This window comes from Mercurialis annua, linkage group LG6 (genome assembly GCF_937616625.2).
Source record: "Mercurialis annua linkage group LG6, ddMerAnnu1.2, whole genome shotgun sequence".
In the NCBI taxonomy this organism is placed as follows: domain Eukaryota; kingdom Viridiplantae; phylum Streptophyta; class Magnoliopsida; order Malpighiales; family Euphorbiaceae; genus Mercurialis; species Mercurialis annua.
In genome coordinates this window covers 14,902,636-14,919,470 of record NC_065575.1, presented here as the reverse complement: position 1 = coordinate 14,919,470, position 16,835 = coordinate 14,902,636, and the positions used below count along the sequence as shown (strand labels likewise).

Here is a 16,835-nt window from a genome sequence, read left to right as displayed (position 1 = left end):
TATCACAAAAATACCACAAAAATGGCTCAACATTTCATACATTGTCACCTAACTCCATTATTTATCATTCCTACCACAAAAGCACAAAAGTTTACAACAAACATCATTCCATTAAAAAGGTGACACATGGCAAACATGACATTATCTTAATAAAAAGGAATAAAAACAGCTAGCACATGTGGTTGGCGTGTCAGAGCGTCAACCAGTAGCATACAAGCATCAACAAATTATAGACACAGTTTTGTAATATCATCTGATACATCTCCGAGATATCATTGATACATTCTCCAAAAAAATAAAATTGACAATTTTTTATTTATCTTTTAAAAATATATTTTGATTATATTTCGTATTTTATTATTCCTGTATATTTATAAATATAAAAAATCCACAAAATTATTCAAAGTAATATTTACAAAAATTAGAAAGTTAGTTTAATTAACTACAATAAATAATTATGTATCAATAATGTATCAAACAAATATATGTAAAAAATATATAGTGTGCAAATTTAATAAAAATATATAAATTTAGTAAAAATGTATCTATCATGTATCTATTTAAATACATTTAAAAATATATCTATCGTGTATAAATTATGTATCAGCGATGTATCTATTAAATACATTTAAAAAAATATGTCTATCATATGTTTATATATATTTTTTTATAGAATTTGACGATGATTTATTTGAATATATCAGATATGTATCCACGCTATAAATAATACTCCAACGATGGCAGTCCTTGAAACTATAGAACTTGACAAATCAGAAATGTATCAGCGATGTATTAAATATGTATCATATATGTATCGGCGATATATTAAATTATATGTCTGATAATTTTTCAATTTTCAACGTAATTTGACAATAGTCTTTTTAAATATGTATAAATTATGTATCAGATATGTATCACATATGTATCCGATATGTACCAAATATTTATCGAATATTTTGTATTTCTACTCATTTTTTTCCTTTCTTCCACCTTGGGCTTCCGGTCAAATCATGAAATCAAACCGATCGAATATAAACAAAACAATAAATATAATAATACTAATTAAAATGAAATAATTAGTTCATTTTAATTAATATTATTACATATATGTTTATAAGCTTTTTAAAATATAAAAACGAACCAATCGAATTATTTATCATGATAAATATTTTTTTTATAAATATCACGTATTATTATGTATCGAAAATATATCACGTATGTATCTGAGATGCATTAAATATAGGCTTAATACATCATTTGACCCCTAAACTATACACTTTTATTCTCTGAGACTCTTAAACTAATTTGATATTCTATTGGACCTTTTAACTTTATTTTTTGTTCTATTTAACCCGTCAATTGTAATTTTTTTGCCGATCTGACCTTTTTCATCCAACGTGGCAAAAACGCGTGTTTTCAAACGCGTTGAAGCGCGTGAAGGATAATTAAAATGCATAACTTGTTCTATTTAACCCCCGAACTACACTATTTTGTTCTATTTGACCCGTGAACTTATTTTATTTTCCTATTGCACCTTCAAAAATACAATTATTTAACTTTTATCCATTTAATCTTCTAGAAAAATAAAAAAATATTGAAATTTAGTCAAATAATTACATAATATAACTTCTTGTACATGTAAATATTTGTTTACATTTCAATAATGATAAAAGAAGTTTTGTCTGTTTAACGATATTATAAAATATATAAATTTACTATACTGTGATAATATTAAAAAAAAGACTGATTTTTTTTAAATATTATAATTTTTAGTGTATTTCACGAATTTCCAATTATAAAAATTTTAATACACCAGCTTTTAATTTTTTGCAATTTCAAACTTTTCAAATCAATTCTGAATTTTTAAAATTTGTGTTAAAATTGGAAAACACGCTAAATTTCATGACTTTTAAAGCCTTAAATGATTTTTTCAAATAATATGTAAAGTACATCATTTTTTATTTTAAATTAAAAAAAATATTTAGACTTAATATATTTTTTGACCTCTAACCTTACCTTTTTATTTCCTATGACCTCTAAACTATTTTAGTGTTCCATTGGACCTCTTAACTACTTTTTTTTATTCTATTTAACCCCATGTCAGCAAAGCCATGTCAGCAATTTTATCCACGTCATCGCGCGTGGTGTGCACATTCCGAATGAGGGGTTAAATAGAACAAAAAAAAGAGTTAAGAGGTCCAAAAGAATACGAAATTAGTTTAGAGGTCGCAGAGAATAAAATGGTATAGTTTAGGGGTCAAATGATGTATTAAGCCATTAAATATATATCGGAGATGTATCAAATATTTATCGAATATTTTGCACTTATACTCTTTTTTTCGTTTCTTCCACCTTGGGCTTCCAGTCAAATCATGAAAACAAACCGATCAAATATATATAAAAAATAATAAATATAATAATACTAATTATAAGCTTTTTTATATATAAAAATGAATCAATCGAATTAGTCAGTTAATTCAATTAATGTATCAAATATGTACCTATCATGTATAAATTGTGTATTAGAGATGTATTAAAAATTTATTCAAATTTCAATTAAATATAATCGATTAGAAATCAATAAGCACTAGAAAAATTAATTTTAATTAGTATTATTACATATATGTTTATAAGTTTTTCTCAATATAAAAACGAACCAATCGAATTAGTCAGTTAATTCAATTAATGTATCTATTATGTATAAATTGTGTATAAAATGTGTATCAAAAATATATTCAAATTACAATTAAATGTGATCGATTAGAATTTAATAAACACTAGAAAATAACCTCAGCATCAATAACATATCCAAAAATGCACTATCTAACATTCAAAGATTAAATATTTATACTCAATTCATTAAAAATAAAATTAGAGATGTATCGAAAATGTGCCGCAAATGTATCACAAATGTATCCACTCTATTAACAATTTTCTAACGCCGGTCTTGATTTATAAGATTTTGAAAAATAAAATAAAATTGATTCATCTTGTAGAACTATAACAATAGAGATATTATACTCATTTAACCGAATAAAAATTACAAATAAAAGTAAAATGAATTTAAAAAATAAATTTAATTTTATAACCAATCTAAAGTGAAGAGTAAGTAAAACAAGTAGGGAGCTTCACTGTGACCTTGTTTGCTTGTAAAATGTCATTTCTTCTATCTTCCGGTATCATTTGAAAAAAAAAACAAGTAGCAACAAAATTAGACCATTGAAATTCATAGGTACACCTACCGAGTTCAAAGTCTAATATCAAAAGTGCTCTATAATGGTTCAGTAATTTTCACAAACAGGTACAACTCAATTCATTCATTCATTCATCCATACATACCACTAAAGACATTCATTATCCATACATACCACTAAAGACATTCATTATCCATACATACCACTAAAGACATTGAGTAACCCATCAATTTGTACGAATTTACATCACATAATTTCTAAAAATATTGACTAATTCAGATAAAACAAAACAAAACAGAATTCTTCATTATTTACAACAACTAATTAAAAAATCAAACATAAACCCAAAAACTTCAATCAAAGCTAAATCAATTCATTATTTGATTTCAACCAAAATCAAATCCTGAAGATCAAACATAAACCCAGAAACTCAACAACATCGAATTGTTCCTTATTCACAACAACTAATTAAAAGATTAAACACAAATCCAAAAACTTCAATCAAAGCAAAAATCCATTCAATGACAAAAGAATAATCAATAATCCTTACATAATCTTCGAATTCTTCAAGAATCTATTGACGAAAACTGTAATTGCTTCGTGAATCCTCGATTGATTTGAACCCGCCGTTGACTACTCACCGATTGATAGTTTGAGACTACCGATAAAGAATTAAAAACAAAGACTTGATTATTTTGATAATTTAATGAAGAATTAACTGAAATTTGGAGGTTTTATGTTTTATTTTACTAACCTAGGGTTTTCCTCTGTTTGCCACATGAAGGAGAAGAAGAAAAGTGTTATATGGGTGATTTGACTGGACACGTGTGTAAACTTGAGAAGAAAGTGGTAGTGGTGAAAATAAATGAAGAAAGCTTGTGATTATGAAAATAAAATGGTATTAATGAAAACAGATTTATCAAAATTGTAATGTGTGAAAATAGAAGCCTTTTTGTTGGTTTTCTTGTTATTTTCTCAATTTTTTTCCATACTGAATTTATTCTTGTTTTGGTTTTATAATAATTATAATTAAATAATTAATTTAATTTTATTAATAATATCTTTAAAAATAATAAGATAGAAATTTAAATAATAATATATTGACCAAATACAGTATTTTAATTTTGTAGTTCAATCAAACTAAAAGATAGGTATTCCTACTAATTTGGAGACAATTTAGTTATTTTTTACATACTAAAAACTGAATTGGAGATAATTTAGCTACATGTTCTAATTAGGACTTTAATTATAATAGTGATTAATTAAATAACTAATTAGTTAATGACTGTAAAACCTTTATTTAGTAGTGAACTGAAAAGTATTATTAAGTAAATTTGCATGTCCCCCCCCCCCATCCGTGCTTTTATTATGCACGTGGCTCGTAACGTAACTCGTCAATGAACATATTAGTAAATTTATTATAATTATTTTTATTTTATGTTTATAATTAATATTAAATTAGTTAAGAATTTTTGTAAAAGTAAATATAATATATTAGGTTATTAAATTTTTTTCATACTAAATTTATTCTTCTTTTGGTTTTATAATAACCATAATTAAATAATTAACTTAATTTTATTAATAATATCTTTAAAAATAATAAGATAGAAATTTAAATAATAATGTGTTGACCAAATACAATATTTTAATTTTGTAGTTCAATCAAACTAAAAGATAGGTATTCCTACAAATTTGAAGACAATTTAGTTATCTTTTACATATTAAAAACTAAATTACAGATAATTTAGCTACCTATTTTAATTAGGACTTTAATTACAATAGTGATTAATTAAATAACTAATTAGTTAATGACTATAAAATCATTATTTAATAGTAAACTGAAAAGGATTATTCAGTAAATTTGCATGTCCCCTCCCCCCCCCATCCGTGCTTTTATATATAGTACTAGCGTTTCGCCACGTGCTACGCACGTGAGCGACATTTACATGACCCGTTACATATTTGATAATAAATAATATAAAATGAAATAGTTTAGTTGTTAATTGTTATGAATAATTTTTTATTTATACGTGTTACACATTTAAATGATAATTATATGACTCGTTGTTTGATTTAACCCGTCATATATTTAATAATATATAAAGTGAAATAGTTTAGTTGTTAATTAATTGTTATGCGTAATTTTTTATTTGTACGTACTCCACATGTGAATGAAAATTATATGACCCGTTATTTTATTTAAGTATTAATTAAATTATTAAATCAATCAGAAAGAGGTTGGCATAGTCTCTTCTATGCCAATCATCAGTTAAGGGGCAATATTATTAGACTTGCAAATTAGAATTTTTTTTTTTTTTTTGCCAAAGATAATAATATATAAATATATAAGAAGATAGGCCATCTCATGAAGAAAATGACCTACCTTGAACAAAGAAAATAAAAGTGGACTTAGCGGCTACTGATTGAGCCATCCAATTACACATTCGTTTAACAAATTAAAATACCCATACATGGATAATTTGCTAAACGAACGGTAGCAACATATATGGAACAATACAAATAGATAAATAAAATTACTTACCGCTGGTACCGGCTTAAATAATATAGTGTTACCTTGATTTGTAGAAGTGCAAAAAATTAAAAAGTTTGGATCATCCAGACTAAGTCACACCAGCATTGTGTACCTGATCATTAAATTTAAAAGTAATATAAAATTAAGGTTAAGGTTAAACTTACCTGATAGTAGAGGAGTTCCACCAATCGACGGCGGATGACGGAAGTTAGAGGGGCCGCTTATAAGGCCCCTCTTGTAGAAAAAATAGGAGAATAAAAACACAAGTTAATGAAACCATTAATAGCACTCGATTTTTATATTCACATAAACCTGAAATATTAATGTACCTAAATTGATTTATTGAAACTGAGTATATTGGATAATTATGTCATTATGGATTTGCATATTATGAATTGCTAGACTACATTAGTTTTTATCCATGTAGATACCAGTGACTTGCGATGAGTTTCTATTCGATTCATAATATGAGTAATAATAAAGTTCATCCCACTTAAGGTGTATGTAACTATGTATACGTCATGTCTAGTAAGTCTACTTATTACTTTAATATTTTATTTAAAATTAAAATAACATAAGCTTGCACTTTGTAAAAGTTTCTTAATCACAAAGCATCTGAATACCACTTTCAGCGTATTTCAGTTCTGTTCATCTTATTCCATTCTAGTCCATTATTTTTTCCACCCATCCTAGTTTATTCCGAAAACAGGAAAAGCTTGTAAATAAACTAAGATTAGTTAGAGGGCAAATAATTAATTATCTGAAACCGAACAGGTAGCTGGAACATCATCGCTTTGACAAACTCTCAACCAACCAACAAAGCAATTTTCCAAAGCTTCTTGTTTCTTATTTCCGTTTTTTAAAATCAATCGCTAGATTTAGGGTTTTCTCAATTTTTTCTCTTTTTCTAGATTTTTAACGCAGGAAAATCAACAATCACGACCACGACCACATCCAAGGAAGTATCACAGAAAACATCAGACGGGATGACATTTGAGATGGCAAAAGCGGTGGCTTTGGCTTCACCGACAGTGTTATTCATATGCTGAAAGTCACCGGGGATATACTCTCTATGGTTCTCAAGTATGCCAATAAACATTATCCGGCTCCTGCTACTCCTTTTTCTCATGATGAGTTTGCTCTTTGGTTGGTAATTTTGTGAAATTTAACTCAAATGTCCTCTTTGCTTTCAAATTATTAGGGTCGATATTCTTGTTGTTAATGTTGTAATAGATTTTAGTTGCTTCGTCTTTACTCATTTTTTTTAGTCAATTTCTTACACTCTCAGCTCAAATATTATAAGTAGGTGTACAAAGTCCTTCGCTAAAACATTTCGAATTCTCCCTAGTTTTTAATATCCGTTTCAAATATTATATGTTTGTATATTCAATTTTTTAAAATAAAATGTAAAACTTAAGGACTGTATTCTTGTAGGATTTGTTTTAAGTCAGTTTATATAAACCAAAGCAGAGACAAAAGATTTATCATTTATATTTTTTGTAGAATACAGGTATAGCCGGAACTGCATTGTTCTTAAGCCATGTCGAAATTCCAGGTAAAATTTTCAACCCATCGGATGTATCTGTCAACCAATATCCTCATATTGAGGCTTTTTGAATATTAATACAATGGTTAATTGATTTTTCGTTAGTTTGTCTTATAAGCAAACCTTATTTCTACTGCAGATAGGAAATGATACCACTGTCAACTCTCTCTCGCACTATTGGTAGCAAGCCATCTGGAAATAGACTTCACTATAATACCATATGCTTGAGGTAAAGACACTCTTGGAAAATGTAATTCCTTTTATATACTTGAGAAACTTGCCGACGCTTCTCTGAACCAAAAATTATTATGCATGAGTATTCAGAAATCATATGTAAGTCAAAGTTCTTATAATGTACGGTCATTAGTTGCGACAATAATTGCGATTATCTTGGAATTCTTGATTTTTTATGCAAATATTGAAATAGATGGGAGAATATAATGATAATTGTTATAGATATTCCCCAATGCAGTTTTGCAGAAACTGCAATTGTTCTTGAGCCATATTTAAAAATCCAGGTGAGTTTTTCTACCCTTCGCTGTATCGTTCGACCAATGTCCTGATGTTGATAATTTGAATTATGAATACAATGGAATGTTTCTAGCCTTATAATTCCAATAGTGTCATGGTAAGTATTAAGAGGACTTCAAACTATTACTTTTGATAAAAACTTGATTAATACTACCCATTGTTAATGGCGTAAAAATCTTACCAATTCTAATGTAAACTTAAAAAACATAATCCAACGTCTACACCACTAATATGTAATTATTATAGATTACTCTTATTAAAAGTAAAATTCTTATAACATTTATTATTTAATAAAAATTGTACCTAATAAATTACTCATATATATTTAAGAATAGTTAAAATATTAAATGAAATTGTGTTTTTAATAAATTGTTATGAATTATTTTCTATTGGTTTATACTACGTACGTGAGTGATAATTATATAATTCATTGTTTAGTTATTAAATATAATATTTAAGCCATAAAAAAATTATTATATAAATATTTTTATTTAAATTAAAATTATAGCATTCAAGTGATATTTGTATAATATGATAGAGTATTTTTATGATATTTTAACCATTTTATTTATTTTATTTTATATTAAATTATAGAATTTGCTTCTTTTATAACATTTTTTTTATGAATAAATGCTTTATTAAGAAGCCACAAGAAGTGGCAAAGCAAACCAACTCAAAGCTTACGCCACTTAAGGCTATGACTCTGAGAGAAATGCAGCGAACTACCAAAATATAGAATCCGGATTTCTATACAAATCTAAACCGGGGTAAACAAAAGACGGATGCTTACATTTATAATAAAAAGCAGCACTAGTAAAACTCTTGAAGATCACCTCCATCGTTGTCGAATTCTTATCCTGAAAAACTCGCAAATTGCGACACTTCCATATTTCCCAAACAAGAATAATCCAAATAGTTGTCCAAAGCTTCGAAATACCTCGCTTAGAAACAATACCATTCCATTGTAAAAAGAAGCCCTCTGTAATACCCCGTAATTTATAAGCCACGTGTAAAGCTTTTATTAGCCGGGAATACGTAAATTAAATTTAAGCGTAAATTTAATTTATAAGTATCCCTAAAATTATATCGTAATAATAAGAGTTTAAAATTTAAATTGAGAATTTAAATTTTAATAAAGGGATATGAACGGGATTAATAGAATAGAAAATACGACTGGAGTCGTAAGATAAAAATATATTGATAATTAATATATCAATATACCACTCTAATTGGAGAGTTTAATATTTCGGACAAAACCCCGAAATTAAAATGTCGAAACTCGGAAGTCTCGACGTGTAATTAAAGATTATAAGTTTAGATATATATATAAATATATATATATATATTTAAAAAAAAAATGAATGATAAGAAGGAAGGGAAGCGGTTTGGCGTGGAGGGAAAGGATGTAAAAATGCTTCCTTTAATCCCTAAACTTTTACTTCAATTAGTTTTCAATTATTAACTAATTAAGTATAATTTGTTAGTCCAAATTAAAATAAAATAATTTATAAGCCCCGAGAGAATAATTTTGGTGTCATTATTCGCGAAATAATTTGACGAAACTATCGTCAAAGTTTCATGAAATTTGGACGTAGAAAGTTTAATCAAGTGGGACTGATTTGGACCTAATAAATCAAAAATGATTTATTAAAAATAAAATATAAGTCGGATAAGAATAAAAATTATATTTTTATTCTTTTTATATTTTATTAGATTTTTGGATAAATTCTCACGAAAATTGAAAGTCGTTTCCGTTCGGGCTACGGACGACTAGTTTAGAAGTTGGTTTAAAGTGCATGATTGAGCTAGTACTAAATTGCACTTTAGCCGTTTCTATATATATCATTTCACTCACATGAAATGAATACAGAATTCATTTATTCATTTGCAAAAGCAAATGAAAGAGCAGAAGCTCTCTGAGTGTGCGACGGTAATTAGGGTTTCGGCCGATCCGTCCGTTTCTCGATTCTAACTCCGTTTCTTCGACGATTACTCAAGTAATCGAGGTACTAATCGCGTATTGAACGTTTATTTTGATATATTTCGATATATTTCGAATATATATTCGTTTATAAACGGTTACCGTATCGAATCGAACGTATACCTATTATTTTTACGATTCGAATGTGAATTTGGATATATTGGATTGTGTATATGTGTTAGGAGCGGAAAAACGAGTTTGAAACACGTCGGAATGCCCCGGGAATCGAGTTTCCCCGGGGCTGTGCACGTTGGTGCACGGACGTGCACATATGGTGCACGAACGTGCACCAATCTGGAGGTGCACGAACGTGCACCAAGGTGCACGATCGTGCACTAGCCAGGGGTGCACGAACGTGCACCCAAGGTGCACGGACGTGCACCAGGCCGACGCCAAAGGGGAAAAATTCCTTTGGGGCTTTTTGCCCTATCCGTTTGACGTAGTTTCGTCGAACTAAAACGTTTAAAAATGATAACTTCTTTTGAAGAAAGTGAAAAGAGTTTTTAAACCTAAGCTAAAGACTTTTAAAATATGATTTTAAAAGTAAAGTTAAACGTTTAAAAAGGACTTTAAAAGAGTTAAAGTCGACGTTTAACCGGTTTAAAAGATTTAGCAAACGATGTTGCTAAATAATTAGTAGTCGACTGTGAATGGCTTTGGCAATCAAGTCGATGCTAGTAAATGATTTTAATTAGGTATTGTTATACCTAAAATGACTTCTAGAGTGAAGTCTAAACGTTTTCTTAAGGTGAAAACGATTCAAATGGTTTTTAAAAAGAAAAGGACCATACGTGCTATGTGTTATATGTTAGATTAAACCTAGGTTTCAAGACCTAGATGTTTATACCATAAATGAGTATTGATGTATTGTCTTGTGTTATTTGTATGTTTGATCCGACTAGCTGTCCAGCAGTCAGACCAGGACTCCAGGGAGTGTGTCACACACACGGCGGTGCTAAGTAGTTACTTAGCAGTACTGTGAGTTTACGTGTTTACTTTTGAATATCAGTATTCAGCTGTTTTAAATCCATAATCGCAATAGTATAAGCTAGCCAAGAGAGGTCCATTGGAACGAGCTACCTATTGGGCGGCAATAGGGTTGCGTGATCACCAACACTGATTTTTAGATGTACTTCTGTCGAGGTATAGAGGTATGCATGTCGTGTAAGTCATTGGGAAAGTAGATGCCCTGACTTCACGGGTAAACCCTGAGACGGCAGTAATACAGTTACGGTCGCGGAATAAGCCGCGAAGGCAGTTTCTGATTACGGTCCAGGTACCAGAGATACAGAATTGGACGGCAGTGATTCAGTTCACGGTCTTTATTCTGTTGTCCATAAGCTCGTAAGATGAGTGTGTCTGTTAGGACAATTGTGGACTAGGGTTTCATATGGATCGACATATTGGTAATATTTTTATATATAACTATTTTATATATATTATGCGATTTTGGTATTTATCTGTAAACTGTTTACTCACTCAGAAATATTTATATTTCTGACCCCGTTGTTGTTTCCCAATATTTCAGGAAACGAGATTTGAGGTCAGTCGAGCTTCCACATCCCTTCTTCAGGAAAGCTCTTCTTTGGTAATGTACATAGGATTTTGTACTCTTAGTATGCTGCAATAGTATAAGTGTAATGTGCCAGCAGCCGAGCCACTAGTCCTCTGTTTAGATACTCTGATAGGATCTAGTGCATGTGTATACCTTTTGGGTGGCTGCTTAGTGGCATATTGTATCTAGTTACCGAGTCGGCCTCGTGTGTTTTTGTGAGGGTCAAAAACAGTATGTTTTAAATAAGCCGGCTATGTGTAACCGGTCCGCTGTGTATTTTAATATGTTTAATACCACCGTTGCGAGACCCAGAGGTGTCCGCTTTATTTTATTAAACATATTAACGGTGGCGTGTGATCTGGAACGGGGCTGCCTATGTGTTAAGGCAGTCGAAAGATAAGTCCCCGGTTTCCAGTGATCACCACGCCAGGTTTTCAGAAAGAAGCGAGGGTTGAGATAACGAGGTTATCCAACCAGTACTTCTGAAAACCAGATTTCGCATATATGTGTAATTTCAGAAATGTGTTTGAGTTAAACGAGAAAAGTTTTAACGGCGTTTTCTGAAAACGGATCGTACGCGAGGTGCGATCATTTAATAATATTTGCGAAAAATTTCTAGAGGTTCTAGGCTTGCTACGGGTTTCGGAACAACCATTCCCATTCCCTAGCGCCGGTCGTGACTTGGATTAGGGTGGAATTCGGGTCGTGACAAACTTGGTATCAGAGCAACATTTTAAGTACTCGACCATCTGAAGTACTGTTGCTGATACTTTTAAGTAAGATGTGTTAAGAATTATGGGGATTCTTAGTAGACTATTGCAGCAACATAGGATTCGAGTCATGTCTTGATCAGTTTTCAGTTGTTGAAAACATTCAGCTATAAGTAGCAGCCTATATACCTGTGTAGTATATGTTGATGTTTGATCAGGAACATATGATATGTTCTTGTGTTTGAAATGCGACGCTAACGAGGGAACATGTGAGATGTTCCTGTGTTCGAGACGCTCTATTAGAGTAGTACGCAATGGTCAGATCAATTGACCAGTATTCAAGGAAGTCTATTATGTTCAAATACAGAACGAGGCGAAGATTTCAGAAGAATCGTTTGTTCGAGAAAATAGTTAGATTTTTTCTGAACTATACGTGTGATTGCTATGTGTTTTATTTTATATGTGTTTATAAGGTGTTATCTGTTATATGAAAACGTGTTTTTCTATAACTGTTATATCGGCTACTTGCATTATGGCCACATGTTTCAGCATGTCTGGGCCTAGTCGAGCTCAGCCGCATGTCGTGCCTGATTGACATGGTTTGCCCAGTCAACCAATTATGCCTGATAATCCATTAGAGGCTGAAGATTTTGCTTCAGTTGATAAGATGGATACTGACGATGATGCTATTGAATTAGAGGATCTGGAAAGATTAATGGGAAACATAGATGTTATTGACGACAGTATTGATTCAGTGTCTGAATCTACTGTTATATCAGCCTATATAAGGTTTAGGCTGGGGGAGGATTTAGAAAAGATAAACTATCTAAGGATAGTTCAACAAAGGATGAGTTATTCCCCAGGTCAAAGGTGGGAGAATGTGTATGCTAATGAGGAACAAGAGGAATAAAGTTTGAATAGATTGAGACGCTATGTGAGAATGTTCATGAGGAAGGGAAAGGAAAACTTGCGCGTAGATGCGGACGAGGAAGAAAAAGGTTTGATGATTCGAGAGGCACTACCGCCTCAACAATCATCCTCAGGTAACATTTAGATATGTGTCTTGTGTTTAAGTAAGTACATTTATGTGTTTTAGTACGAAATACTAAAACTAGAAAACATAAAGTACAGAGATAAAGCATATCCTTAAACAAAACACACATACTAATGAACAATAACTGTTAATAAACAGCATAACGATGAATAATAACATAAAAGGTAAATGTTGAATACAGAACAATAAATCCTAATGGGAGGATTAGGAAAACCTTGAAATGGCACAGAGAAGTAGTTTGAAAAAAAAAAAAAAAAAAAACTTATTGAAGTTTTGTTTTACAGTTGAACATAAAATTGTGCTCAGATGCATTAAAGGTGCATGTTGCAAAAAAATCACTATAGAAGAAGCATACCTGAATTTTATATATATCATATATATACATAAAATGATTTTAATTAGGGCATGCATCATATATATTGATATATCAGTATATCAATAAAAAGTGAATTGAAATAGCAACTCCTTGGGGATGAGAGATGTCATCACCCTGAAGCACAATTGTATGAAAAAGGTTTTGAACCGTGAATTTGAGAATTCACAATTTGTTTTTAAAGTGAGATTTAAAAAAAGGCTTGCAAGCAAAACAAATTGATTTGTATTTGTTAAGCGTCAGTGTACGCGAGACAAAACTGTATTTGCTCAAACGAAAACTCTGTGATAGTGACAAGGTAGATGGGAAAAAGGGATAAAGAATAACGGTTTTTATTATAAAGACTAATAATAAAGACCTAAATTCTAATGTTTCATACCGAGACATTAGAGGTTAATGAAAGTACGGGAAGAGTAGAGTGAGTGAGAATCTATATTCTTACTCAGGAAAGGACTGATATAAGTCTAGTGATGAACTTTTATAGCAAGTAAAAGTTCGAGAGTAGACGATAGAAATTGTCACGATTAAGATAAGAGAGTAGGATCTAATTAAACACGACTCGGTTTGTTTGACTTCAAGTAACTATATGTGAACAAAGTCATAAGCACGTGTTTAATTAAACGGATTGGAGATCAGTCTTACAGACAGAGCAAATGTCAGTAATGGACATATCTCTTGAATCCATACGAGTGGTTAGATAAACCAGAATTCATAAGTCTGAGAGGAGTAAACCTCAGCAGTTAAACAATAAACAACAACGAAACATCTATAAGAAAGATGATAAAGGAAGTGTGAGTATTCTCAGAACCAAGTAGGTACACTACTAGTTCTGATATGAGTAAAGGGGATTAATGAATATGTTAACGACTAATGGAATTGTCAAGTCGTGTTAACAAATATTCATTAATGAAAATGATTAATAAATCATAAAATGAATAAACAATATACTTAAACGTATATCAAATCTTGAACCAACATAAGGTAAAGATGTTATCAAGGTGTAACGGGGATGGAGGTAGTGAATTAGACGAGTGAGTTTCAAATGTTTTCTGTAAACTAGCAGGGTGTAGCAAAACCCTAATAACTTGCGATCGAACCGTTAGATCGGTTTGATATTGGGATATGATAATCCCATGATGGTTATCTAAGTTTTAACCGTTGCGATCGTCGAACGGAGAGGTAAACAATGCTCGATGATGAAGATATTGTCGTGGAACTTGCACGAAATTTTGGCGGTAAGCCAAAAGTGCAAGTGACAATGATGAGAAGTGTAAACTTTAATTAACTTGGAATTATCAACATAAGCTCCATATATGTATGTAAATGAATTTGAAAACTGTGATGAGACAATAATTTCAAAAGATAAAAATTCCGAGAACCGAGCCCTATGACTGTGAGGTCTAGGCTGGCTGGTAACGGAATATACATGGAATGTACATGTATTTTGAATGTCGGGCCAAAAATACGTAAAGTATGGCCGACTAAAAGTGGAAAATGTTTAATGAACATTTTGTTTTCAAAGTGAAATGTTTTGAAAACGGAGCTGAAGTTGATAATTAGTTAATTAAATATGATAGTAACAGCTATAGTACAGTTATGACAACTGTTAGCTGTGAACAAGGAAGCTAGAGGTATGTGGAAAAGAGGTTAAGAAGTCTAGTTAACCTTGGAAATACCGGGAACTAGTGACAGGAGTATAGTTTTACGGTGACGATGAAGTAAGTTGGACGGTGTTTCATGGTGAGATAATTAGGTTATAACCTACACCTACACCTAGATGACCACATCATTAGTGTGAGAGTAACCCAGTATTCAATCTGTAACAGGAAGTTACTATAGATTGATAAGGAGTTAAGAGAACATTCTATGCAAGACATAGAATCATAAGAGAGATAAAGGATATTCTATACAAGATATAGAATCATAAGGAATGTGAAAGACGAGTAGTCTGTTTAAAGAACAAGAGTTCAGACAGAAAAAGAGGGTAAGGTTAGAGATTAAAATACTTAACCAACATTACCCTAAAACGAGTAAAAGATATGAAAATTTTATAATAAGATTAAAAATCTTAATTATAAAAGGTACAATAAAATGTATGTCTGTAAAGAAATACAACGAAAAGAAAAAGTAATAAGATGTATTAAAAATACAAGTTTGGCTAGTAGCCAACTTCAAGGATGATTTCGAAAACCGAAAAGAGGTCGGATTAAGTTCGACTCTTCATGAAATTTGTATATTGGATGTCAAAAAATAAGAATATGAAATAATATTTGGAAAAAGACTGGTTTAAATGCTTGGTTAATTGGCTTCAATAACAGCCATGACGGCAATTTCGTAGTCTTTCAAAGTTAGCTCGAAGAGGCAACTTTGAGGTCAATTTCTGAGACCTTCGAGAAAGAATCTTAACTCGAAGTCTAAACGGAAGTTGTAGAACGCATTGTCAACTATAAGAATACCAAATTTATTTGGTAAATGGACGCTTTAGAATAAGCGATCCGGTAGCCAAAGTAGGCTCAAAAAGAACAAACATAAGGGAATAACCCGAAGTCAATAAGTAACAAGACTTCTGATAACAGAAGTCAAGGTTATAGGTTAGAAACTTATAAGTAAAAGTACAATAAGAGGAGATAGAAAATGATTAAGAATTATGAAACGCAGTCAGAAGAAAACTGCGAGATGTTGATATAAGCATCTGTATACTAATAACGGAGAGTATACGGTCTATTAGGACAAGTAAATACGAGATGAAGAGTTAAAATACAAGAAGATAGTGCACAGCTGTGCAATTGTGTCATAGACGACAGCAGTTATGCAACAGACAACGGCGGTAATGTTTATGCTATGAAAGCATAGAGCATGATTTAGAAAAAGTATTTTTGGCTGTATAAGTAAAAGAAAAAGTATATGTAAATTCGAGGACGAATTTATATAAGGGGGAGAGAATGTAATACCCCGTAATTTATAAGCCACGTGTAAAGCTTTTATTAGCCGGGAATACGTAAATTAAATTTAAGCGTAAATTTAATTTATAAGTATCCCTAAAATTATATCGTAATAATAAGAGTTTAAAATTTAAATTGAGAATTTAAATTTTAATAAAGGGATATGAACGGGATTAATAGAATAGAAAATACGACTGGAGTCGTAAGATAAAAATATATTGATAATTAATATATCAATATACCACTCTAATTGGAGAGTTTAATATTTCGGACAAAACCCCGAAATTAAAATGTCGAAACTCGGAAGTCTCGACGTGTAATTAAAGATTATAAGTTTAGATATATATATAAATATATATATATATATTAAAAAAAAAATGAATGATAAGAAGGAAGGGAAGCGGTTTGGCGTGGAG

General features: G+C 30.7%; 1 long non-coding RNA gene across 2 annotated transcripts; it reads left to right on the top strand.

The window, feature by feature from the left end:
- Nucleotides 1-6,305: 6,305 nt before the first annotated feature.
- LOC126686235 (uncharacterized) lies at nt 6,306-7,791 on the top strand. Of its 2 annotated transcripts, none has more exons than XR_007643850.2 (3): nt 6,306-6,877; nt 7,231-7,282; nt 7,413-7,791. It is a non-coding gene; the product is annotated as an uncharacterized LOC126686235 (long non-coding RNA). The 2 variants fall into 2 exon arrangements; XR_007643849.2 differs by having other exon boundaries at nt 6,307-6,873.
- The last annotated feature ends 9,044 nt before the right edge of the window (nt 7,792-16,835 follow it).